This window comes from Neolamprologus brichardi, chromosome 19 (assembly GCF_056152115.1).
Source record: "Neolamprologus brichardi isolate AB-2024 chromosome 19, ASM5615211v1, whole genome shotgun sequence".
Lineage (NCBI taxonomy): Eukaryota > Metazoa > Chordata > Actinopteri > Cichliformes > Cichlidae > Neolamprologus > Neolamprologus brichardi.
In genome coordinates, this window is record NC_142122.1 from 9953934 (window position 1) to 9980718 (window position 26785).

A 26785-nucleotide genomic window follows, 5' to 3' on the forward strand; every position below is an offset into this window, starting at 1 on the left:
AGCTTTCTGCTCACAAAACAACCTTTCCTCTTTTACAAAAAAAAACTCGTATAACACGTGTGATAGAGGATTACTAAACCAAAAAAAAAAACTTAACAAAAAAACCAAATTGTGATGGTTTTTATTTGCCTTTAACATTTGGCGACTCTAAAAACACTACAACATTATCATATCACCCTTTAAGCTTGTTAGGGTCAATGTTAGCATACAGTCACATAGGTCTAGCAGACACGGGGCAACATTAGCATTCATTTGAAATGGTGTTTCTGCCCACCTGGGGAGTGTCAATCCTCATGCATTCTGCTTTAAGCTCTGTTCCTGACTTTTATTTGGGTGGAGACTCGTTACTAGTCTCCACCATGTTCCCAGCTTGTTGCCAACTCTGTCTGCGAGGTGCTAAGCAGGAAGCGTCCAGTAACTTTATAGAAGTTTCTCAATGAAGACAGCTGCCTGCCTGTGATGTCTAGGAAGTGATGGTGTGAGAGTGGTGAAAGTAAACAATAAGATACTCTGTAGTCTCATGGGAAAACTGCAGAGTGAAGTGATATTTCTTTGTGGACTTGCCTGTAACCGTGCCTACAGTTCTTTCTAACAAGTTAATTCATGTCTCACAGGTCCACAGACTATTTTCAACTCAGGATACTTCACAGGTTGTTGAGGGAGCACATTCAATTAGGGGAATCTATCAGACGACCTGGACGACACAATATATATTAGACACATTACACATGCATTGCAACCCTGAACTTGTCTAGGCATCACCCCATCAGCCAGTTTTGACATTAAATGTCTGAACTTGCCAGTAACATTTAGTACAAAGCATGTGAAAGGTCTGATTTGACCCATGTGAAATTATTGCAGGAGTTGATGTTGCAGCATGATTCTCCAGATTCTTATTGAGCTCATGCATGAAAATGGCTTATATCACTCCCAAAATTCTCTCTCACTGATTATTTATTTGTAATTATAGCTAAAATTGTTTTTATATTATTTAAATGGTGATTCTCTAAAACAATGGCATGGTTATAGAAACCAGGATTAAAGCAGTATGTCTGTGTAGGTAAGAAGAAGAGGAACGAGAAAACTTAAAGAAATCGGATCACCTTTTTTCAAGTGCCTAAGGAAAAAGAGTTGTAAGGGACAAAAGGTTTTACTTTCAGTCAACGAGCTGTAAATGTAGATGCATTTACAGCTCGCTGACAAAAATAAAAACAATCGATTGCAGCTTCAGTTCCTGAAATACTAGTAATAGAGCAAGTCTGTTGTGTCTGCTCTTTGCATTTCTTTTCTCATGACTTGGACATTTTATAGTTAGGCGAAAACAACACTGGCAAATAAATAACAATGGGAGACTTTGGCTCCACATTTGGAATTAAAGAGGGTGGGTCTGTGATACCCAGGGAACTGTTTACAGCAGGGGGGGACGCTGGGGGTTGGGGTTGTGGTGGTTTGTGCTTATCAGGTTTTGACGTTGCAACCAGCTGCAAACCTGAAAGGCTCATTCCGAGACACAGTTTGTGGTCTATATGTGGGGGGGGGGGGGGTCTGCTCATAGTTTTACACTGAAAAAAAAAGAATACATTTAAAAAAGGCCAGTTAGCAACCTGTCCAAACTAAAGCCTGAGTTTGAGAAAGCCTCGCTTAACTATATTAGCCGCCTCTGTCCATTAGGTTTGGTCTTGTGAAGATGGTGCTTGAAGAGGTTTTATTTCCAATATGACTAAGTGACTAAGGGATGGAGAAAAAAATATACGTGTGAACAAATACAAGGAAAGCGAGGTAGACAAAATCTAATTAAATTTAGTGAGTAAAGTAAGTGAGCCTACAAATTTTCCCCCATGTAATTAACAACTGTGTGGCCTGTTTAGCAGGATTTTCTGAAACTAAGCGCATGAAAATGTCAGAAATCAACAGCGATGGTAAACCTGCAAAAACAGAAGATGTAGAAAGACAGCTGGTCATCACGTCCAGTCATGATTTAAGTCAAACTGTGTTCGTAATAGCCGTCCAGAATGTTCATAAGCTGTTTCACGCATGTTTATTATCTTGCTTCACTCATGCCATATCCTGAAGGCATGCAAACGGGCCTGCAGAAAACAGCCCTCTGCAGTGAAAAGTAATACTGTGGGCCCACTTGTCTTGTGTCATGATGGACTCTGACTGCCTCAACTGTCCAGAAGAGAGGCCCATTCATTTAGTAAATGACATGCCCCCGAGTCCAAGAAGGCTTGAAAATCTGGCTGCTTTTCATATAGAGGAGGAACAAGGCTTAGGCCGACTGAGAAGCTCTGCACTGTGCCTGGCTGCAGTCGCTCTTCTGCCTCCGACTGCCACTGATTCACATAAACAGCCCATTGTAAAGCAGCCACATGACACTGCGGCGCCCTAAGTGCTTATTACACATGGTGGATGTCTAGTGTGTATACTTCCCTGTTATAGACAAATCTAAACACAACTTAAGTATACAGTCAGAAAAGTGAGCTGAACGTTAAATCGAATAAACAATCTCGCACATTCTTCCTCGGAGATGACTGACGAAAATACTGCAGCGTGCTTGAAATTCGACTGTTTCCAAATTAGCAGAGTCTGCGCCAAAACTGTAGCATGAGACATCGACCACAGAGGCTGGAAAAGGAGAGCGTGGTGTCACGTTTCTCGAGCAATAAGCATCTCATGGGCAGACAAAAGATCCACATGCCCCCAGGGCCAAGAGTGTCTAATGAGTGTTTTTACAGTTCCTCTGGCTTGCCTTAACCACACCTGGGTCACAAAGTATCAGCAAATTATTATTTTTTATCCTCCTCTGAGACAGAAATGTAGGTCACGTTATGTCAGAGGTCAATATGTCGAGTATGAGAAGGTCAACATAGTTATAAAGATCATAAGATCTTCTTTTAAGTCAATTAGTGAAATCTGAGTTAGGTTCTGTGCTCTGAGCACCAGATCTACAATGTGAAAAAGTCCATGCCTGCATCTATTTTAACAACCTTTTATTTACTAAATCCTTGTGTTTGATTTGAACAGCTTAATTCAAACCAAACGACACTGTATGGTTACAGTTCAGCAGGGGACCTAATAAAGATCACTACATGCCTTCCACACATTACACTGAGTGATGTTTCAAAGGATCATGTGAGGACAAGCACCGACTTGGTTAATAACTTATTAACAAAAGCATTTGAAAGCACAGAGAAAGATTCAAAAGCAAAAACCAAGAGCAGAAAAAAGGCAACACGAATTCAGAGATCCTCTTGTTAATCTACAGAAAACTACCACCTCCGACCATAGCGCCGCATTCCAGGACACACATAAAAATACACTCACCGCAAACAGACATCTGTGTGCCAACAGCAGCCATCCAGTAGTTGCCCTTTAGTTCCACCACAGTTCTGTAAGTGAATGGCTCCCTTTGAATACTTAACTCAGTTTAAAGAGTGGAGGACAATACATCCTGAAGTAAAGGGGAGGGCAGTCCAGCGTGCATAAATTAGAGGGGGAGAGGGGGAGGGCAGGTTGGGGGAGTTACAACCACATTTGACGCTGCTCCTGCTGCTGCTGGGTGGGGCACTGTACTCTCTCCAGCTGCAGCCCACAGGGACTGGCTGACTCACATGTTCAAATAAACCACCACCTCTCAGTGTATGAAAGTGTGGCTGCATGTTTATGTCTGCAGTGGAGTTGGGAGAGTGATACATCGGGGGATTTTTTTCCCAGTGTGGTTGCAGGTCATGAATGTCTCCCTCTGCTGATATGGAGGCTCTTCAGATCACACCTTAGCAGATGTGCACCCCAGGGGGTACTTCTGCTGTAGGCATGGGGTGAATGGAAAGATTAGTAAACCAACTAAGTGAGTGCATCTATAAATGATTAAAATAAATCGGTAAGTGTCAAAAGAGATTAGTAGTAATTGGTATAGCTGGTTAAAAGGACAGTATAAGTTTATCTATACTACTAATAGATTTAACAGTAGTACAAAAACAGCTATTACTGACATTCATTTAGCTGAATGTATTTGCTACGATTGAATAGAAAAATTAATCTAAACATTCACAGCCGGACTGGATGAAAAGTTTTTTTGAAAAATTACAAGTGTTGAAGAAGAGCCCAGCAGTCTTCCTCTTTAATGATGACCTTACAGAAAAGGGAATAACATGAACCATAATGAAAAGGTACAAAGAAACAATCCATATGACAAATCAATAATCCGGATGGTCCTCAGATGTCAGCCAGCATACAGTTTTTGCCCTAATTCACCAGCAGGTGGCAGCAAATAGCAGCTCTGTCTCCCCAACTATTAGTTACTGGTATTCAAATAAAAAGGCGGTGAAGGTAATGACAGTGGGATGAAGAGCTAAGTAAACTGGACATACTAGTTTGAAGTGACAAAAGATAAAAATAAAAAATAAAATAGAAGAAGCAGTAATGTTTCCTCTGCTCACTACTGTAGTTTATCCCCATAAAAAAGACATTGAGCATTAAGTATAAGTATCAAGGCGGTGACCTCATTTGCTTGCAGTATTAGTCAGTCAGATTAACCCAGACTCTCTTTGTCTAATCGTGACCCTACTTGGTGTATTATTCATCCTGCGTGACTGACCAGTGACTCCAGAGCAGCAAGTACCAGCAGCAGCAGGCGGTACCAATACCAGAGTCAGATCTGCGGCAGGAGGCTGCAGATTATGCCGAGCTGCAGATGGATGGTGGAGATGTTCGAGGGCTACGTTGAGAGTGCGGTGCCAAAGGGCCGAGGCAACTCATGCCAGAAAGGGCAGTTTTCCGCCTGGCTACACAGCGGCGGGCTGCTTGTCACCTCGGAGCACAGGAGAAGCCAGAGATTGACGCCATCTCCTTTTCTATCACCGTCAAGTCTCCTGACTGTGTGGGCGCCAGCTCTGTGTGCCCGAGTGGTCCTCTGAGCTTTGATCCCCGAGGAGATCGCTCCGTGCGAGAGACAGCGAGAGACACATTCATCTGCGCATCTTTCAAAGGCAAATCATATCATCGCACCTATCATTGTTCATCAGCTGCATATAAAAATTTAATACAGAATATAATATTAGTTAGCTGAGACGGTGCAGCTAAAATGTGACCATAGCAGTAGAAATGATGAGTTTATCCAGTCCTGTTTGTACAGGAAAGGTCTTTTAATCAGACCATACAGGAGATTAAATATTAAACTGGAATCATAAGGATTTGCTCCTTGAATTGTAGGTGAATCACTGATTGCACTTAAACGTATACTTCTGTACAGTTATCGTGTTAGTAAACACGTTTAACATTATATTGACAGCACATACATCTTTCCTATCAGTCTGTATTGTATTCACATAATGCTACATACATAAAATATATCCTGAGGATGTTACTTTATTCTGCTCCAATGGTTCAACTGCTACGGCTGCTTTTATCTATATAGTCTGTACATTTTGTGTTGTTGACAAGCTAAAATTGTAAAATTTATAGATGCCTAAATTTACATTATCTATACTTAAATAAAAGATATTTTTAAAGCTTCAAGATGACAGCAGCGATATTTATTATAACTTAAAACACTAGAAGGAGTGTGACAATTATTCCAGAATACCTAAAGGCCTCGTCTAGATCGACAGCCCAAGGGTCCCCTGAAGAGAGAGAGGGGGGAAAAAAAAAAAAGAGGATCAGTGGAAGAGCTTAACTATTCAGGTCTGAGTGGTTAAGTGGATTTTGACAAGTCCCAAAGGGGGGTTTGATGAGAAGGGTCACACTATGACATGCACGCTGTCAGTCACACACAGACAGAAGGAAAGGAGGATACCTGGCCTTGTTTGAACTGCATTAGCGAGGTCTCAGGCACACAGCTCCGTTCCCACTTCTCGTGCTGTCAGTCACTGAGCAACTGCTTACAGATACAAAAGGCTAGCTTCACCGCATAGGACTTTTTGGTCCTTCTGCAATAAAACAGAATTGACTGCAAGCAGGTTTTCTCACATTGCAAGAAGGTGCATGGACAGATTTTTCGAGAGAAAAAAAGAAAAGAAAAAAAAAGCCGATTAAAACCACCCCTGTTGTCTTCAGGCAATGGAGACAAATATAAAGATCATGCCACAAAGGGAAAGCAGCCAAGGACCCTGATTAAAAAAAAAGGGTGCATGTGAAACGCCTAAGAAGATTAAAAGGGCAGACAGGAGGCACAGAACCAACCTTTTGTCTACAAGACGAACTCTTGCAAATCCCGATGGGATTTTAAACATTAGCTGAAATCACACAGGATAGATTTAAGTGCAGGAAACTACAGACTCCAACAACCACCCGGCTATGAACTGCAACACAATGCACATCTGGAAATATGTATCATGTATAAAAGCATCTTGTAGATTGTTCTGGATCTTGTTTTGAAGTATCTTGTGGATTGTCGCTGCTCCTTGGAGCATGTTTAATTCAAAGATCAAATGGCGAATTATCTCCTTTAAATTTCAGTTAAATTACATGGATGGAAATACTCTGTGTATTTAATCCCTGCTGGATGGCAGTGCGTTTGTGGTCTGAGCGGCATGTAGATTGTTCCCATTCCTTCGAGCATGTTTAATTCAAGGCTGCTGAGAACAAGAAAGAAAGAAGAAAAAACAAAACAAAAACTGTGCATACCGCTCCTTTAAAATTCAACAAAGTTCATACCAAGAACCGCCATGTGTATTCATACGTCGTAAAAGGCTCTGTGAATGGTTCTGGGTTTGTCATGAAGTAGCCCGTGGATTACTCATGTTCCTTGGACCATATTTAATTCAAAAGTGCTGAAATCACTTCATCTGCCCCTCACCCCAGTGCTCGGGTAATTACCCTTGTGCGGCTGCGCTGCGATCCCCCGAGATCAGCTCGCAACGTCTTTGGCTGCATCGGGTAAGGGGCTCCGCTCACCCCTCACGAGAGCCCGACACCCGCTGATCCTCCTGAGACGCAACGCAGGAGTCAAGGGTAGCTGTCAATCACGAAACGTAAGATCACGAAGCCTCAGAATGAGGTCATTCTTCATGGTGTGAAAGCAAGCAAAGTGGCCTAAAAGCAGGAGAGAAAAAACCCTCTGGTGGGCTTTTCTCTTTTAAACATTTCATGGGAAAAACACAGAGAGGAGGATTTCGCTTGACTTGAAAAACCTTACAGCACAGTGCACAGCAGTAAGTGATATGAAGAGTAGCAGCAGACTAGACCTTTGGCCAGAGAACAGATTAGAGCAACCTAGGATGAGTGAGTAAGCACAGACTGGTAACATTCTGTTATTTTAACATTTAATCTGCCAGTCAAATAAAAGTGCATAAGAAATACCAAGAATATGAGAAGGCTCAGTTTTGAAATCAATATATGCTTTGGAACAAGAGAGAAACCTAACAACTTTTTAAAAATGTACTTAATTTTTTTTAAAAATCACCAATTTAAAACATCTATGGAAGCCAATTTCTGCCACAAAAACAAACAAAAAAAACCCCAAGTATCCATAACTCAAAATTTCAATTTATTAACTCAAAATTTCGACTTATTAACTCAAAATTTGGAGAAATGTAACTCAAAATTTAGAGTTAGCTCTGCCAATCAGTAATCTACGTGAATGAGGTCACTTTCTTGTTACCCGGAAGCATATGCGCAGACTAATGCTCACTCAAAACTGGATCGCAACAAATTGGCGCTTTCGCGAGTACGTTTGTGGATAGTAACGCCATGTGATTCAGCTAATAACACAAGGATTTTATCATTTTTGAAGCCACGCTGAAAATACTCAGCAATCTGTGGATTCATGACTGGATGTAATACCGGTAGCTTAGCTGTAGCATTTGTAGCTGAGGGCTTCAGCTTCCGGGTAACAAGGAAATGACGTCATTCATGTAGATTACCGATTAGAGGCGCTAACTCGAAATTTCGACTTATTAACTCAAAGTTTTGAGAAAAGTAACTTGAAATTTCGAGTTAATAAGTCAAAATTACGAGAAAATAACTCAAAATTATGAGAAAATAACTCAAAATTTCAAGTTATGGATCCTTTTTTTTCATGGTGATGTTTCCTAATAGATCCTTTTTCTGAATATGCAAACTGGTTGCTGCCTGTCTACACCAATCACTCTGTACATGTCCAAACAAGAATCCGCTTCCCAAGATAAGGGACCATAGAGGTTGGGAGTGGCCATCAGCCTGCCCAAGCTCACACAGTTTAAGAGATGGGGAACACCCCAGAAAGGCCACCAGCGCAATACACAACTCCAGTATTGATACAGGTTGATATTCTTGGGTTATACAGAAAAACCAAAATACTTTTTTAGCAGTGAATTTAAAAAACTAGTTAGCAACATAATAATACCACCTCCATGCTCAGCTGCAACAGACGATCGGTAAACAATAGAGCTGAAGCAGTATGCTATAACAGCGATCCCAAACCTTTTTTGCGCCACGGACCGGTTTAATGTCAGACAATTTTTTCACGGTATCATGGATAAATTCAACAAAATAAAATGATACGACCAAGACAAAAACTGTGGTATTTTGTAAATATAAAATTAAAAACAAATTCACTGTGTAATTGTTTAACTTTATTAACAGCATCTTCCTGAAATGCGCCAACAACATTGAGAGTAACATCCTCCTTTCTGCCCCCTTTATGCTCTCTGGTTGGTATGGTAACACGTAAATATTTCTTTCAAAATAAGACACACGACTACAACACGGTAAAAGACCCAGAAAACCATAAATTTCACACCCGAGCCTCAACTCTTGTGGCCTGATACCAAATGACTGGTCCGTGGCCCAGGGGTTGGGGACCGCTATGATGGTACGATTTCCACATTAGCCCAAGGATCCGCTAAAAATATACATATAATCACCAACCACTTTATTAGGTACACGTGTTCAACTGTTTGTTAATGCAAATATTTAATATGTTGACCACTCAATTGGCTCATCAAAAGCTTGGAAAAGAGTGCAAAGATGCTGTTGGTATGGCGAGTCGAGATTCTGCTGCAATATTCAGATAAGCTCAGAATTTACTGCAAACAACATGAAAGCATGGAGCCACCCTGCCTTGTATCAACAGCTCCAGCTGATGACGATGGTAGGGTAATGATGTGGGGAATACATTTGTGACACACTTTGGGGTCCTTAGTACCAAAAGAGCATCACTTAAAATGAGTGGAAAATGAGAATGAGCAATGTACTCAAATGGCCTCCACTGTCAGCAGATCTCTATCCCGCAGAGCACCTTTGGGATGTGGGAAGTGAGTTTCTTATCATGAATGTGCAGCCGAGAAATCTGCAGCAGCTGGGTGATGCCATCATGTCAATATGGACCAAAATCTGAGGAATGTTTCTAATACCTTGTGGAATGAAGGCAGTTCTGAAGGAAGGAGGTCAAACGCAGTACGCAACAAGATGCATGTAATTTCACACTCTGTAATAGGCTAATAACATCAGATGGCAGTTGACATACTTGGCTGACCTGACTCTAGACACAAACAGAAGACTATTTACCTTGCAATGAGCCATGCTTCACGGAGAGTGACGTGCATTTGAACTACATTTTCTTGGGAAGCAACTAAAGCTCACTGTGGGAATTCCTGAGTAAGATATCCCTGACATTCTTTCTCTAGCCAGATCCAGTGTTTCCTCTACACACGCCAGATGGCTTTCTCCTCTGAGAGATCTTTTTGTCAGGGACCTGCATCTTTAAACCTCAATGATGAGATTCCCATGTTCAGAAAACTGTTCTCACTGATTGCACATGCCTCTTATGACAACGGCATACAGAGCTGCTGACAACGATTCCTGTCCAACTCGATTTGCCTCCTCCAAACTCTGATTGGTCTCCTCCACAGTCATTCCAAGGACATCCACCTTTCAGCCATTAATGGATGCAAACCGCAGCTAGTCAAACATGCTCTGATGTCATGAAAAGCTCCAAAACAAACACTCAAGAAAGGTATTTCCATCAATGGTTGTTCTTGTGATGCTCTTCTTGTAATTTTGCTTTTTAAACTTTATTTCTTACGTTCAAACATTCGCATCAACACTGTAAAAATATTACAGTGAAAGCATAATTAACTCTAACGTAGTGCACTTTCTTTACACTTATTTTTATGTCTAAAACAAAGGGGGTTATGGTAAAGGAAAAAAATGCATGACAAAATGCTTCATATTTCTGGCTTCGTGAGTAAATATACATAGTCACTCACCAGAATTGATTGCTTGCTCAGTATCTGGCCTTTTCTCCAAGATGACATCAGGTAAAGTGTTGAGATTTTCTCAGCCTCACTCTTCAATCAATATACCCTATTAAAGTTTCATGTAATTTAAAAATATTCATTTAATAGTAAAATGCCACAGTGGCTGTTGCACAGTGTGAAAATGATGGGTTTTTTCCTCCTGCTGTTTCCCAATGAGGGTTTAGTTAGAACCAAAGGAACCTTTTAAAGCCAGTTTTAACAGCTTGCGTTACATTTACTCAGACATCGCCTTGTAATCGGAAGGTTGCCGGTTCGAGCCCCGGCTTGGACAGTCTCGGTTGTTGTGTCCTTGGACAAGACACATCACCCGTTGCCTACTGGTGGTAGTCAGAGGGCCCGGTGGCGCCAGTGTCCGGCAGCCTCGCCTCTGTCAGTGCGCCCCAGGGTGGCTGTGGCTACAATGTAGCTGCCATCACAAATGTGTGAATGTGTGTGTGAATGGGTGGATGACTGGATGTGTAAAGCGCTTTGGAGTCCTTAGGGACTAGTAAAGCGCTATACAAATACAGGCCATTTACCATTTACATAGCATACATTTATGAAGACATTTAAAAGACATTTTATTCCCTATATTCCTATGTTGTCAAAACAAACAAGAAACAGTTTTAAATAGCTTGACCTTGAAATAGACATCAGATGTCAAATCTCACATGGTATTTTAACTCTATGCTTTAACTTCATATGTTGAAAATATACACCACACCACACTTGTAAGAACCATGATTGTTAAGTTATATTGTTTTTTGTCCATTTTTGGCTAATAAATCATCGAGTTGACCTTCGATGGAAGCCAAATCTTAATAAACTGTTAACATCTCCTCACTCTATACCCTTACAAATCTTATCAAATTTCATTTAAAACTCTTCAGGTGATCTTGTTTGTAAACCGAATGACACGCACATAAACACTAATGTAAGCTTGTACTTATAATTACCACCTTGGTAAATATGAAACTAGCTATACTGTGAGGATAAAACTTTAAATGGCTTCATTAAACAGTCGTGAAAAAGAGAATTTCACTGAATTCTCTGCAGTGTTTTGAAAAAAGTAGACCCCATGAATCAACAGCTTGCAGAACTACTTTCACTAGAAATAACTTTAAGAAATCCTTTTCTGTATTACCTTATCAGTCTCATTATGCAGTATCATTGTGCAGGAATTTTGGCCCACTCGTCTTTATAATGTCGCTCCAATTCATTGAGGTTTGCAGGCATTTGTTTATGCACAGCTCAAAGTCCTGCAAAGGCATCTCAATTGCGGTCTGGGCTTGGACTGACTGAGCCATTGGAACCAGTCAATTCAATCTTTTCCTTCTCAGCCCCTGTTTGGTGATCTTCAGATCAAGATCCTGTAAGATGATCCAGTTTCAGCCAAGCTTTAGCTGTCAGACAGATGGCTTCACATTTGACTCTAGAATACTTTGGTCTACAGAGGAGTTCATGGCCATCTCAATGACTGTTTAGTGTCCAGGTCCTGCAGCTGCAAAACAAACCCAAATTATCACCCCTTCACCTCTGTGTTTGACAGTTGGTATGAAGCGTTTGTTGCTGTGATTGTCCCCCCCTCCTAAATGCATGCTGTCATGTCCTTTAACCTCCTAGGACCTGCCGTCCACATATGTGGACATCACATTTAGACCAAAATAATAAATTTTGCTCAACAATGGCCTGATATCCACTTACGAGGACATTGTACTGCTACTGTTCTATCGAAATTTTAAACGAATATCTTCATATGTGGCTTTGATTTTTCTTAGAAACAAAAATCAGGTAAAAAAAAAAAAAAAAAAAAAATTTGGTAATTCTTTGTTTTCACATTCATCAGGTCCCAATATGCTCAGATATCAAAGAGAAATTAAAAATGCATGCTGTGGAAGAGTTCGGGTCTTAGGAGGTTAAGAGAGAACAAGCTTTCTCCCTGTCTGCTCCTCTAAAATGTTACATGAAAATGCACGAGACGACCTTTCAAACAAGCCATACTTCAAGTCTTTTTCTAATTGTTCCGTCATGAATTTTTGCATTTAACATGTTAACTGTAGACTCTCAGAGGCAGCTCTAGGCATGTTGTAACTTTACCTTTTATAACTAATGTATAAGATTCAGATAAACTGTCCTTTTACAAATTGTATTTTCTAACTTAAATGATTTCACAACAACTTTCATTAGATAAAAACACAACTGCCACTATGTTAATCATTCTACAACTATTTCTACTTCTTTCGGTTTTTCTTTAAATATTATCAGTCCCCTCTCAACTAACTAAAATGTCACATAAAAATAAGCATCTGAGGAGCCATGTTTTATAAGTGTTATATTAACTTTAACAATGCAAAATGCTTTAACTATATCAAAAACAAACAAAAGCACTCAGGAAAAGAAATTCAATAATCAAATTAATGCACTATAAGCTCTCTACCTGCACAGCTGACTCTACAATCCACATAATAGTTTAAGTGGCTCCTAAATGCATTTTACATCAACTGATAACTACTAATCATACATACAAAATGACTATCACATGCAACCCCTTTCTTAAATGACTTTCTCCTTCCTGCTTTGCTTATTCTCATCGCTTTTGGCCCATTTTTCTCACCACTGTTCGTCTTTATCTTTCTTCCTTTGGGCTCAACATTTCTAAAAGGAATAATTTTCTCCATTATTTCTTTAGAAATGTCACCCAGCCTGCATGCCACTTCAGACTAGTCAGAGGATACATTAAAAGAGGAATTGGTCTATTATGTCATCTATTCTCAGAGGTTCCAATATAAGACCGTGGTTTTAAACAATGTTATTACAGAAGATTATTACATGCAGTGGACTCTAGAGGTACATTTGGACTTACCTTTAATCCTAGAGGTGAAATGAAGGTGAGTAAGATGGGAAGAAATTTCTTTAGAATGCAGAAATGTCCTACAGCCATACACAGATGGGAACTTTGGTAGTAGAATGATTTAAATATAAATAAATAATATAGTGCAGTGAAAACCAAAGTCCTGACTACTAATTCAGGACAATACCTGCATATTTATAAGCCTAGTACCATCAGACATGCACTCGCCAACCACTTTAAAGGTTTAGCTGCTTGCTAACTCAAATATCTAATCAGCCAATCATATTGCAGCAACCAAATGGCATTTGGACATGGTCAAGAACATCTGCTGAAGTCTAAATGGGTAAGAAAGGTAATTTAAGTGACTTTGAATGTAGCATGGGTGCTGGTGACAGACAGGATGGTCATCAGGAACAGGAAACTGAGATTACCGTTCTCACAGCCTCACCAAAATTTGACAACAGATGATTGGAAAATGTGGGTTATTGCAAGGAGTCTTGAATTATGCTGAATTCTGACATGGTAGGAAATTGGCACAAACAACACACAGGCATTGATTCTGCCTTGTATCAACACCGAGTACCAACTCAGAATGTTACAAAGTTCAATTAATCTCAAACTGGTTTCTTGAACATGAGAATGAGTTCAGTGTACTCCAATAAAGCACCTTTGAGATGTGGTAGAAAAGGAGATTTGCTTTACAGATGTGAGGCTGACAAATCTGCAGCAACTGTGTCATACTACCACATTAATGTCGACTCAAAATCTCTGAGTGTATTACAGCAATCTTGTTGAATTTGTGCCATGAAGAAGGTGAGTGTATGCACAAAGAATCTGCGTCATTGTCAGATGCTGAATGTTCCCGACCTCAATTTAATTGAACCACAACAACAAGAACGGCAAAAGATGCAGCACTACAATACGTGACAAGAAATGTAAACACATTTTAGTGCAAAAAGCTGTTCGTTTATCATGCAAAACCTGATCCATATTAGATAACTGGGTGTGATTGATCCAACACAAACAGGCCAAGGCAGAAATCTCCATGAAGAGAGGCACGGCACATTCTGGCAGAGCCAAGAAAACATAAACTCACCTATTTGTCAATTTCCCAAGCCAGGGCATGAATCAATTTATGCAAAACTCTATTCTCACATGCGAATAATGTTCAACAAGTCCACACAGAAATGCTTTCAGATGGATTCGTTTTTAGTCCGTGAATATAAATGCATAAATTACACAATGAGAAAAATGGCCAACAAAAGCTCCAGTTTAGTGTGTTAGGTGTAAGGATTGTCAGCCATTAGTATTACCCCTACTGTTTAACCATTTTAAAATAAATAATAGCTGCTGATTAATTCTTTAATAAATATTGAGACCATTTTCGTGTGACATATTTTGAACCACAAATCAGCTTGCAGACAAAAGCATTTTTAAAACGCAGACTCAGCTGCAGACCTCTGATCCTCTCTGCCACATTTGGCAGCGTAATTATGTGTGGCGAGATCTAAATGACCCTGGTTTTTGAGTTAGCTTGTTTACTGCTGCAATTGGCCATGCACTGGCTGCAAGCCTTTGGATCCTGCTGATACAAGCATAGATTAGCAAACACCCCGCAGAAACACAACTAGCTCGCATTTTATTTTCCCTTGTAGTTTTCAGGTTGATTGAAAAGGAGACTGTTGCATGAATAACATCAAATGTTTCAAACCAATATGACTTGGTCTATTGCAAAGAAAAACAACCACAGTCTGTTATTATCATGTGCATATTTTTCCTTTTATGCAAACATTTAACAGATGAAATCAAACAGGAAGGTCACCTGTCAACTTCTGCTTCACCAAAGGTTAGAAGGGTAATTCTTTTATTTGCTCTGTCCATCCTGCAGGCCCAGCAGATACAATACCCGTCGTACAGTTTCCTGTCATTTCTCACAGATATGCACAGTTTGCGTTTCTTTGTAGATTTGCTATCACCACTATCACTGGAACACCCACATCCTTTCTCTATGTTTGCTTTTTAAAAATAGGTATAAGTTAGAAACATGCAGACGTTGTTTAGACCACACGGTTTCCATGCAGACAGCTGGGAACACGTTAAAATAATAACGCCATGGTTATCTATCAGCTGTGAGGAAAGGTTGGCTTACTATTGGTTTAGCTCAAACCAAACAGAGAGAGCGGCCAAAAAAAATGAGCCAAAACATCTCTGCAGCGACTGACTGGAGCTTGTAGAGGTACAAGGGAGCAGCTGTTTATATGGCACACTGTCAGTGTTGCAGCATAACAAGCTCTAATTAATGTATAAACTGAACAGCATCACTCTAGGCAGGCTCTGGTTTGCAAATACAATTGTCAGAATGACAGATCTTGGTCAATATTTGCTTTGTTTATTACTTTACTCATTCTGAAAATGAATACATTCAACTAAAGCAAACATGGTCACATTTTTTGGAATAAACTCTCAGGCAGACAAAGAAACTATGCTTCAAATACAGCTCTCATTTTTATTAAAAGATGACATCAAAGAATTTGGCAAATGGTCAGACTCGTTTCTGTGGCTCCTCCTCTGAACAGCTTTCCCTCACTCTTTAAAATCTGGCCAGCGTGTGCGACACTGACACAGCCGCCAGATTAACCAGCGAAGCGGAAAATAACTCCATTTCGCAGTGGACTTTGTCCACTGGGCATCATTAGCTCATACTGAGTAATGACTGAGGACCACAGATGTTGTTCAAATGTTAACATCAAGGTTACACGAAGGTTATATGAATAAATCATTTAAATGGACATCTAATGAGACAGCTAATCTTGATACAATACTAAACATAAGATGGCATAGGATGGAGACCAAACTGCTGTTGTTAGACTGACAGTTTGAACGCGATTGTGTATGGATGGGAGTACTAATAAAAGTCAAATGTAATTACAATCGCAGCACTGCATGGAAGTAAGAGGACATCCACTGGATCAAATTTCATTCATGGCAAAGGTCCAAACGCTGTGGTGGGACAATTCAGGGTAAATGGGGCAATGGCTGTATAGTAGAAGCAATGCACATGTAACCAAGTAGGAATCCACATAAAACTATGGAACAAGCGGTTTGCCTTCAAGTCAAAATGTGGGTAAAAGCCTTTGTTTCTATCAAAGTATGCAGTGTACAAACACTCAGCTCTATATAATCTTAAAAAAACAAAAACCTTTTATTTGTTTGAACTGAATTCAAATATGTCTTTCAGTTATGACATATGTTTGCACAGTCGGTCTGAGCTTCACTAGAGGATAAAACAGCTTGACTGCTCTGGGACGAATTGTCTAGAAATTTTGATGAATACATGATGAATTAGAAGACAGTGATCTGGGGGTTTAAGCTACTTCACAACTACGACCATTATCCACTTTAAACTTTAAATATCTAATATTTTGTTTGTGATTTGATTCTTTCATTCATTTCCTCCAGCCTCAGTTTCATGTTGTGTTTAATGCTGAGAGATAAAAATTGATAACGTTTGTACCAAATGACTCAAAAACTAGCAGTCCAGTGATAAATCGAACTTTCAGCAAGTTTACAGTGTAAGTTTGTGGTGCTCCTGTGGTTATAGAGATACCTTTCTTCCTTTCAGCATGACTTGAGCTTCTTTGTAGTTTTGTTTCTTTGCACCCGCCACAGATCTCGTCAACCTCAGTCAAAGATTTTAACATTTAGACAAACAGAACATCCATGAAGTATTTCAAGTGCAATCAGATGGAAACAAAATGTGACAAAAAGAGAAATAATCCAAACTGAATGTGTTTAAAATCATCCCCACCGGGAAACTACTCTTGTAAGACTACTGCTGATAATAAATATTGATTTGATTGTTATGACATTATGGTTTCTGCTCTGCATAGATGTGATGTTTTAGACCTAAAACCACTAACATTAACCAGGTTTATGCCAGCTAATGCATCTCACACTGTAGGTGCAAGGAAGCTTTGTGGGCACTGAGCTGCAAGAGAGACTCTGTGTGCTGTACTGTCATTCATACGTGAGGAGCAGTTAATCTTATTAAATAAGAAAGGAACGCAGATCATTAAAGTTAGCAGTTGAAAAAACCCCAACATACAGTGAGTTTAAACCATAAATGTCATTTCACAAAGTTAATAAGATAATAGATGAACACAGTCACGTTTCTCATGTCGACGTTATTGGCCTCTACGGAAGCCATTACGTGATTAAGTGCTTAAATAAAGGGCGCAGTGCATCAGATATGGCTCCAACCTTGACAAAGATATTAGGGACAAGGAAGGAAAGAGATTCTATATGTGGCACATTTTGTACACAGTATGTGCTTAAGACACTAATCCATCTCCATACCCTGAAGACACAATTTAATCTTAACTCCACCAACAGGAATCAACCTCTGGGTAAAGGAAAATTATATACCACACTTGGACTTCTGAGGCCTTAAATAACCATTTGTTCTCAACCACGGTCACACGTGCACAATAAAGAAAAATTAACATGTTGAGACGCAGAGTAAGTCAGTCTTTATATCTAAAATCCAGTGTGGGAAGCTGTAATAATAAAAACTAAGCCAAAAGCCAAGAAGCTATCCTTTACTTCATGGATTTACATCCATGATTGAACCTGCTCGGGTCTGTCTGCGTCTCTTGTCAACCATGTAAAATGTCTTGCACTTTGAATCAATTTTTCTGCCAGGCTGACTCCAGAGAGGAACTTTAAAAAGCCAAAAGCTAAATGTCAGCGGCTCTGAGCTCTATCGAGTTTACTCCACTTCAAATGCTTTCTACATGCTAATTCGCCGGGTCTATCTTGGGCACGTTTCATTAACAAACACTTTGAAGTCTCATATTTGAAAGTTCAAAACGTCAAGTGAGAGACGACTGATAAACATCAGCTGAGAGATACGTTCAGACGCACGTTAAAGAGAAACATCAAGGCATGATAAATATTCACTCAGTGGATCTGACCCACAAAGAGATGAAGCCTGTCTGCAGGCGCATAAACACTGGCACAAACAAGACTTCCTCGAGGAACCACTGCAAAGCCGTGCCGTGCATTTGAAGAATCAAACAATATAACTAGAAAAACTGAGGCATGAGATTAGATGTTCGTGCAAAATCCAGTAATGCAGAATAGAAAAGAATAGCCTTTTGTTTTGTCAGTGTACATGTACAACGAAGTTGTGGGTGATCCACACTAACTGTGCATGGAGGGCTGACCATGAGGTGCCGTGTGGAAGGCAGAGGGTCTAACAGGTGGTGGGCGGGATGCAGGGGTCACCTGTGAGTGCCCCGGTTTTCCTGAGACCGGATGATCCGGCGATGGCCTCCAGGGCTGGCAGAGGGCAGCCAATGATTTTTTGGGGCAGTGTTACTTAACCCTCTGCACAGCCTTCCTGTTCTCAATAGTGGCCCCTGCGTACCAAACACCCAGGCAGTAGGAGAGCACGCTGTCCACTGAGAAGATGTAAAAGTCCAGCAGCAGCTGCTGCTGGGCCTTCTTTTCAAGGGCGTCAGTGTTGTGGGTCCAGATGAGTTTGGCGGAGATATTGGTGCCTAGAAATGTGAAGGTGGATACAGATTCCACCTGTTCTCCATTTATAATGAGATGAGAGTATAGTGCCTGTGCCTGTGTAAAAAGTAAACTGGTGTGATGCAGTTATTGTATCTAAAAACACATTGGGTGTTCAGTTTATATGCAGTGTATGATGCTGTTATCACAGTGATATTGCAATGGTCTAAATATTCCTTTAACAAACAAGTTTGATGTTTTGTTTTTTATGGTTAATACAATACAGTGTATACAATTTTGATCCACTGGCCAAAGGAACTGATGAAAAAATGGGCTTGTAGAGACTTTTGGAGCCCTAATCATCATAATTATATCAGATCTGACTCTTTAGAACAATGACCCATTTTTACTGTTATCAGTGTACAATTTTTCACACAAACAGCAGAATGCATTCACATATTTTTATTCAGTCAGCAGATGCAACATAAAAAGGTCACTCTACTGCACTACCATCTATATGTACCATTTTTGATGTAATTATCTTGCTTTTCTATTATTTGCTTTCAATGAGAACTATGCTACCCAATTTATATATTCATATGAAGCAAATCTTATATGATTTATATGTATCATTTGCCTTTGGAACATACAGTAACACCATTCAACACAAATCAAAGTGACATTTCACTGTCATGTACAGGACCTCCAAACCATGCCACCATCCACACCACAACCTTTTCACTGAACTTAACATTTAAATGCCAACAAAAGCTTGGCATGGTTCATAACAGTGACATAATAACTATGTGGCATTTAAGAACTTTCTGCTAGATGTAAACTGTCTTCTTGGATAATAGTCAAAAGAAGTATGGAGCAGATAAAAAAAAAAAAAAAAAACAGGCATTAATGAGTCAGGTTTCTCCATCTACAAATACATGATTTTAATATTCATTGGATGCATGGCTGGGGGGACTACCACTCAGTAATGAATCACCCTGACCAGGTTCTGCCAGACATGGGGCTAGAGGGCCTGGTGTAGCACACTGGCCTCATTGTGCCATATGGAATATTTTTTTAGCTTGTCTGCACCAATTCCAGTGAAAGCCGAGCCAACTTCTGAAACCTGCTGTTGCAAAGGTGAAACCCAGGCTTCACTATCTGCTACAGCTGTCATGTTTGGGAGGATAACTGCGGGAGTCTGCAGCAGCGTGGGAAGACAGGCCAGGGTTAGTCATGAATGCAATAGTTAATAGGCTTCCTGTCAGTCTGCCAGATCAGACTTAGAAGATACCAAACCAACACTCACCCACTCCACCCTGAGGGTGTAATTGAGAAAATTACTGACCAGAATACAAATCTCAAACAGTAGTGGGATAGTAGCAGTAGTAGTAGTAGTAATAGCAATCAGACAATACAGTGTATTTTACAAAGACAGGCACCTTTGTTTGATCAGTGATAAATCAACTGAGAAGGAAGCTCTGGTGTACAATGGCACCCAGCATGTACATTATAATTTTACAATATAAAAATACGTGTCTATCACATTCATAGACATAATCATAATCATCAATCCACCCTATGGGCAATTTTTCCAGGCCTGTGACCCTTTTCAAAACCTAACAGGAGACCGCAACATTGCATTCACAATATATATGTAGTATAAAAATGTGAACCTTCACAGTTTTGGTCAGGCTGGCTCACCCATTAAGGAGGAGATGGGGTAAGTTCAGACATATATTTTTGTGCTATGATCATATAATAAGATTTTCACTGTTGTGACAGGAATTTCACAAATATGGGATAAATAACCACCCACGTGAATGGTCATCTTATTGCACTGGAGGGGTTTGTGTATCCCAGGAGCTATGCCTCTCCCAAGGCAAATTAATGTTGGGTGAGGGGTCAATCAGAGCCAAATTCAGGAAATCCTTATGAAAGAAAAAAAGTTAACATGGGGCCAGCTCAACCCGACTGAGACAGGGCTACTGGGGAGCCACCCTATAGTCGGGCATGGGGACGGGGCTCAAGGGAGAATGCTTGGTGGAGGTGCATTAACCCAATGGGCCCATGGGACCCAGACCTCGGGGAGGTTCTCTGCTCAGACTGCTGCCCTGTAACTCTGCCTGAGCAAAAGTTCAGTGAATCAAAAGGACAGATATATCAAATATTGCATTTCTCATATTTTATACTGCAAACCTATTGAGAAAAATCATTAGTAACTAAAGATTTAGAATAAATATAATGGAGGAAACCCTGTGCTCCAACCCAGCAGCAGTTATCTCTAGTCGAAAGAGAGAGGATGGCTGCTGTCACCCTGCGACAAACTTTAACAATCTGGCAAATGTAAAGCTAAACAGTTTGTCACGATACAGACAGGTTTTATTTTAGTTATAGCTTTGTGAAATAAATCAAATGTGGATAGAAGCGGATAAAAAGATCACTTTTCTTCACATTTAAATTCAAGTGAAAATACTGAAAAAGTGACTTATTCGTGAGGATCCGTTTCAGGCAGTTTGCTTTGCCAGGGAATCGATTAATGGAAATGCCATTACTGGTCGAAATGAACCAGTGGCTGGCCAGTCAACTTGCCCAACAGACTTGTTACTGACCCTGGGCCATCAGGCCATTAGTTATGTTGAACCCATCCATCCATCCATCCCTGCTTATCCTTCTCAGGTCTTCTTTTTGCATATTCATTTAGCGCATATTTGTTATTGACCCAAATAGGTGTATGATCTCGATCACTTTTCACAAGGCTTATTCAAATCCCTTCCGTCCCTACCTTCCATAAAGGGGTTAGGCAGAGGTTAGGATGGATTTAACCAGCTTTGACAATGCATGTTTTGCTATCATGTTTAAAAGGTTTCCATTTTTTCCCCCCTAATCTCAGAGGAAGGCGTTTTCACAATCTCAACTGTTCAGTGAGGTCTGTGGATAATTCTGTATAACTGTGACATTGATCACCTATGTTGTACTGCGTTTAGCCTCACCAGTCCGCATGTCTAGACAATACTAGGTAAGCAACAAATGTCACTTCGATGTTCTTCAGTACTTCATGATGCTGCGCTGCTGAGGCACCTTATGCCCTACCCATCAGACCATAAAGAAAGGAACACTGCTCATCCCCTGGTTCTTTGACATTTTTAGATCACACATCAAGGTCAGTCGTATTGTAGTGCAGTAGTGCACCAAACATCCCTGGCAACATACGGTTGCTACAATATGAGCAACTGAACTTAGGAAAATCAGCCACAGTTTTCTGATTAAAGCTTTTCTAAACAAGACGGACAGAACATTCAATGTGAATAAAATTACATCTTAACTGGAGTGAGTATTTAATGTTCCAGAGTTCAGTTTGGAGTATTATTCCCAGATATATATTTACTATCAGGATAATAATCTCACATTGCTTCCAAAGGTTAAGTCCTGAGGTTGTTTGCTTTTCAACATATGATCAGAGTTTATCTGTCCTTGTGCCTTTCCCACTGGTGTTAGTTTCCACTGAAACCAGGGGACATACCAGCCCTCCACCACAGGGACATTTTTGTTGCAGGCTCTGTTTTAGGACAGCTCCACTGCGAGGATAGAAAATGCCACAGAAATAAATCAGTTTCTTTTCCTGGTTCGCGATAAGCTTTTAAGGTAATGAGTATGCACAACATTAATCATGATTTGCTCACTTACAGTAAAGGCAATGAACCTGTGCTATACTTTGAATTAAGATTAACGAATAAACTAAACGAATTAAGATTACATCAACTTTCTGTTATTTCTGATCGTTTGTTTAACCAGAAATTAGGTTTTACATTTGTTAAACACTTAATCAATTAAATGCTGATTTAAAAAATACTTCATTACATTGCCAGTGAGGGGGTGAGTTTGAGAAAGATAGGTGTGTGTTGTGGATAAGAGGGAGACTGGAAAACTGGTTTATGTTCTTCTTATTCAACAGCTGTTTGACATGTTACGTTTAAAACACATTCAGATTTATGTTGCTATTGTTAGTCTCAGTTCTTATCTTTTTGTCGCTGGCGGATTTCCTGTGAGGCTGGTAAAAACATTTTTCACTACGGACTAAAGGGGACAGAAGATGACCAAAGCATGAAAACATGAAAGAGTCCTTTGCTGTAAATGTGTATCACTGCAGCATTATGAATACATATTGATTATATTTTATCAATCCAGTAGTGTCCTACTATTTTCAAGCACCCTAGATTTACTGATTTATTAGAAAAGCACTGTAGCAACTGATTGCCATAACAGAGACTTTTATCTATTCATAAAAACATACACGGCTCAGAGACACGCGGCTTATGGCCCAAAGACTCTAATGAAACAGTTCACATTTAATCTCTGTGTAAAATTTTGCACTTTATTTAACTGCACGGACTTTAAAAGCTTTAGTTACTAGTTATTTATAAGATCTAGAGTTTTATTTTGAAAATGTGTAAATTATTATATTATATATAGACTAAGAACAAACATGAAACACTTTAGAACAGTGGTTCTTAACCTGGGTTGAATCGAACCCTAGGGGTTCAGTGAGTCGGTCTCAGGGGTTCGGCAGAGCCTCCACCGTGACATGCACGGCTCATTTTGTGCACCAATAAAAAACATATCTATGTCTTGAATTTGAAAAAAATCATATTTTATTTTTCACTAACGAGGGGTTCAGTGAATGCGCATATGAAACTGGTGGGGTTCGGTACCTCCAACAAGGTTAAGAACCACTGCTTTAGAAACTTCTGCAACAACTCTATACAAGAAATGTTGGTGGTCTCAAGAAGCACTATCTGTGGGGCTTATACACCAAAACATACTAACATGCATCCATCTTCTTTCGCTTTATCCGGGGCCGGGTCGCGGGGGCAGCAGCCTAAGCCCAGAAGCCCAGACCTCCCTCTCCCCAGCCACCTCCCCTAGCCTATCCGGGGGAACACCAAGGCGTTCCCAGGCCAGCCGAGAGATATAATCTCTCCGGCGTGTCCTGGGTCTGCCCCGGGGCCTCCTCCTGGTGGGACATGCCTACATACTACATAACATATTAAAAGGTCATGTCGTCCTTTACTTCAATGGCAAACAATAATTTGTATGACAAGTATTACCTCTAGGTCCATAAGTGACATGACTGAAACGCATTGTAACTGTACAGTCAGCATATTGTCAGACTGTTAGCAGTAAGTAATCTGCTGGCTCTTAGTTGGTTTGCTTAAACATCCCAGTTTGGCTGTGATTACCCTGTAATGGTTAGATGTAAAATGTATCTGTCTCCATTTCATGTCACCTCAGACTTTAGTGCAACTCTGGGTCATGCCACCTACAGCTTCTTTGACAACTCTCCAGTGATGGGATGTACTCGTGATGGGGGGGAAGAGGAATGCAGAGCACTAGTGAGTGATTTTGCTGAGTGGTCTGGGAGGAATCACCTGCTTCTGAGAGAAGACCAGATAGATGGTGACTGACTTCAGAAGGAAGAGGACGAGTTGTACTGCGCACCTCACTAACACAATACTAAACATATTGTTTCTATTTCTGTTCTCCATTTTCTGATTTCAGTAAAACATATACAGTTGTTTTAGCTAAAATCATAAACAAACTGAAAATGACTGATAGAACTGTGTCGAGGGGGAAACCCTTGTATCAAATAAGAAAACTAATTGATTTCTCCTGAAATCAAATTAACTAGTAATAGATTTCCAGCAGTTGTCGATATCTGTTCTGGGGTAAGGTAAACCACAAGCTCTGCAGACATGAGCTGTATCATATCACCATGTTGGTAGCGAGGAACAGGGATTTAACAAACCTACATTATTTAGCCTACTTCCCGCTAAGCAGTATGCGCTGATTCAACTATAATTCAACCTGTTATTTTTGGGTGAGTTGCTGGGCAGCCTGGCAGCTTTGATCTTCAATTAAACACAACTCCAGCATACGACCTCCGTGGATGCAATAAGCTGAAGAAAACACAACCACAAAGCTGAGCCACTACAGTTCATGGCTCAGCCATTTATCACAATAGTCATAACACATTATTATGGATATAATGCATCAAAGGTAAAAATCTGAAACCTGGAGTTAAACAGAATAAAAATCTTATAGCCAAAATTTCCATGTCTTTCCTCTGGCCTATAGTGCTTTCTGGAAGGAGACATTACTGCTAAGTTTTGTGCTTTAAGAACCAGAAGGCAAGTGCCGTCTAGTTCTATTATATTCAACCAAAGGCGAACATTTTCACAGCTGTTATTTACAAAACTGGGCAGCTCACAAAAAAAGGCAGCTAGACGGGTAAATGACTTCACAGCCCGGAGTAAAAGCAAACAAACAAACAAAAAACTTCATTTTATAATGGAGTTAACTGTCACTTTAAATATAGTTTTATTTATTTTATGTTTTTATGATGATGTGGTCACTTTCTGTTTTTGGCTGTCAGGCTGACAGTGTGCCAACAGAGCATGCACACTTCCGTGCACTTGGGAGCCTCTTCAGATCTAGACAATTTACACAACTCAGCCACACTGAGGTGGAACAAAAAAAATGTATCGCTTGATGCATTTTATTCGGTCGGTAGCCCAACACAATCAGGTTTGGAGGATTTCTGTTCATATTTAACCATTTTTTGGTTTTCTTGTTTCCAGTTTGTGTGCATTTTGAGTTGGACTCACCAACATTTACCAAAGTCCAGATTTTAGCACGTATATAATTTTTTGTTTGAATACAATGTTTAGTCTTAGCCCAATCTTACACCTACTCTGAGAGCATATTCTAGACTGGCAGTCAGCTGATTTAGTCTGGAATATATAAGACTTCTTTGTTATGCATGTACAAGAACACTAACTGCATCTGAAGCATTTACAGAATAGTGCATTTATATTTACCTTCACACATTCAACAAAGACACGCAGAAGATTATGATTAGATCTTACAAAATGTAAAACAAGCCTGCAAAACCATAAATACAACTAGAAGAAAATACAGTATAAAATACAACTGACTAGTCACACACCAAAAATAGTAGTGTGGTTAAGGTGCTACGTGACAGATATGAAACAACTCTCTACTGAAGGGGGTGAATATAATGCTTATATTCAAATGTTTAAGTGGGCTTTAAATAAATATTGTTCTTAATTGTAATGACTGCAGCATATCAGCCAGTCATACTGGAAAATGATTCACTGGTTACTCATACCATCAGCATGGAACATTTTCCAAGATTTTAAGCTCCAGTCCTTTCATGTTAATTCCAGGAATTTAACTGAATTAATTATTGGTAAGAACTTTTTTCCAAAAGTCCCGAATGATTAAATGTGTCACCTGATATGCTATTCGCAGCTCATGTCCTCTTATATCTGCAGGGCCAAAGAATCCTTTCTGTATATCATCACATATAAGGTAGATTTTCTTCTCAGCCCTTAACATTTGGATCTGTTATATAGACTGACAGTTAGGAAACACACACAGACACACAAACACACACACACAGACACTAAGATTAAAGACTAAGCATATGAACATCAACCCTAACTCTTTCACTAAGCCCTCCCAACAAAGACTCTACAATAAACAGTGAGACATTAGAATGTAAGCACACAAGAGACCTATAAAGTCCTCCACCCACGCCGTGACTACACTGTTACACAGGAGAAATGGAGAAACGAAACCATCCTCCACGTTTCTAGTTCTCACAAAATGTCTAGAGTAAACTGACCAAAGGCTGCAGATCCAAACTGCAGCTGTGTGTTGAACAGAAAAGTGACAATCAATATTTCACAACAGGCACTACTTTTCTTTTCCGGATACGCATAGCTGCACAGAGTGCAGCAATTTGGTTTGCCCTGATTCTTTCAGTTGATAACACAACACTCACCCTAATGGTTTCCAAATCATACTCTTCCAGCACTATCACTTTCTTTCAGTTTCCCAGGGAAAACCTAGCGGAAACTTCAAAATCTTACAGTACGCACAAAGTAGTTTATTCAAGGCATTTGCTCACTGCCATCAACTTTCCCAGGAGGAACAGCCTGCTCCTGTTTTTTTTAAAGAAACACTGTCGGTGAGGCAGGGAAAACATTGCTAAATATTATCCCGAGATCTGTGACGTGTTTACATGTTAGATATAAAAGATTTGCAGCTTGGAATCATTTTGGTGAAACTGATGAACGGGAAGACAGATGAGAGGTAAAGGATCACTGCCGAGCCAGCA

General features: G+C 40.0%; 1 protein-coding gene across 4 annotated transcripts in view; it reads right to left on the reverse strand.

Annotated features, from left to right (window-relative positions):
* sash1b (SAM and SH3 domain containing 1b) overlaps nucleotides 1–26785 on the reverse strand; it is a 59948-nt gene that overhangs the window by 17657 nt on the left and 15506 nt on the right. The window contains exon 1 of one of the 4 annotated variants that reach the window (XM_006798690.3): nucleotides 3325–3446. The exons of the other annotated variants lie outside the window; for them this stretch is intronic. The gene's annotated coding sequence lies outside the window, so the exon portion shown is untranslated. Of the gene's footprint in view, nucleotides 1–3324; nucleotides 3447–26785 lie in introns of those variants that run through there. 4 annotated transcript variants of the gene reach the window in all.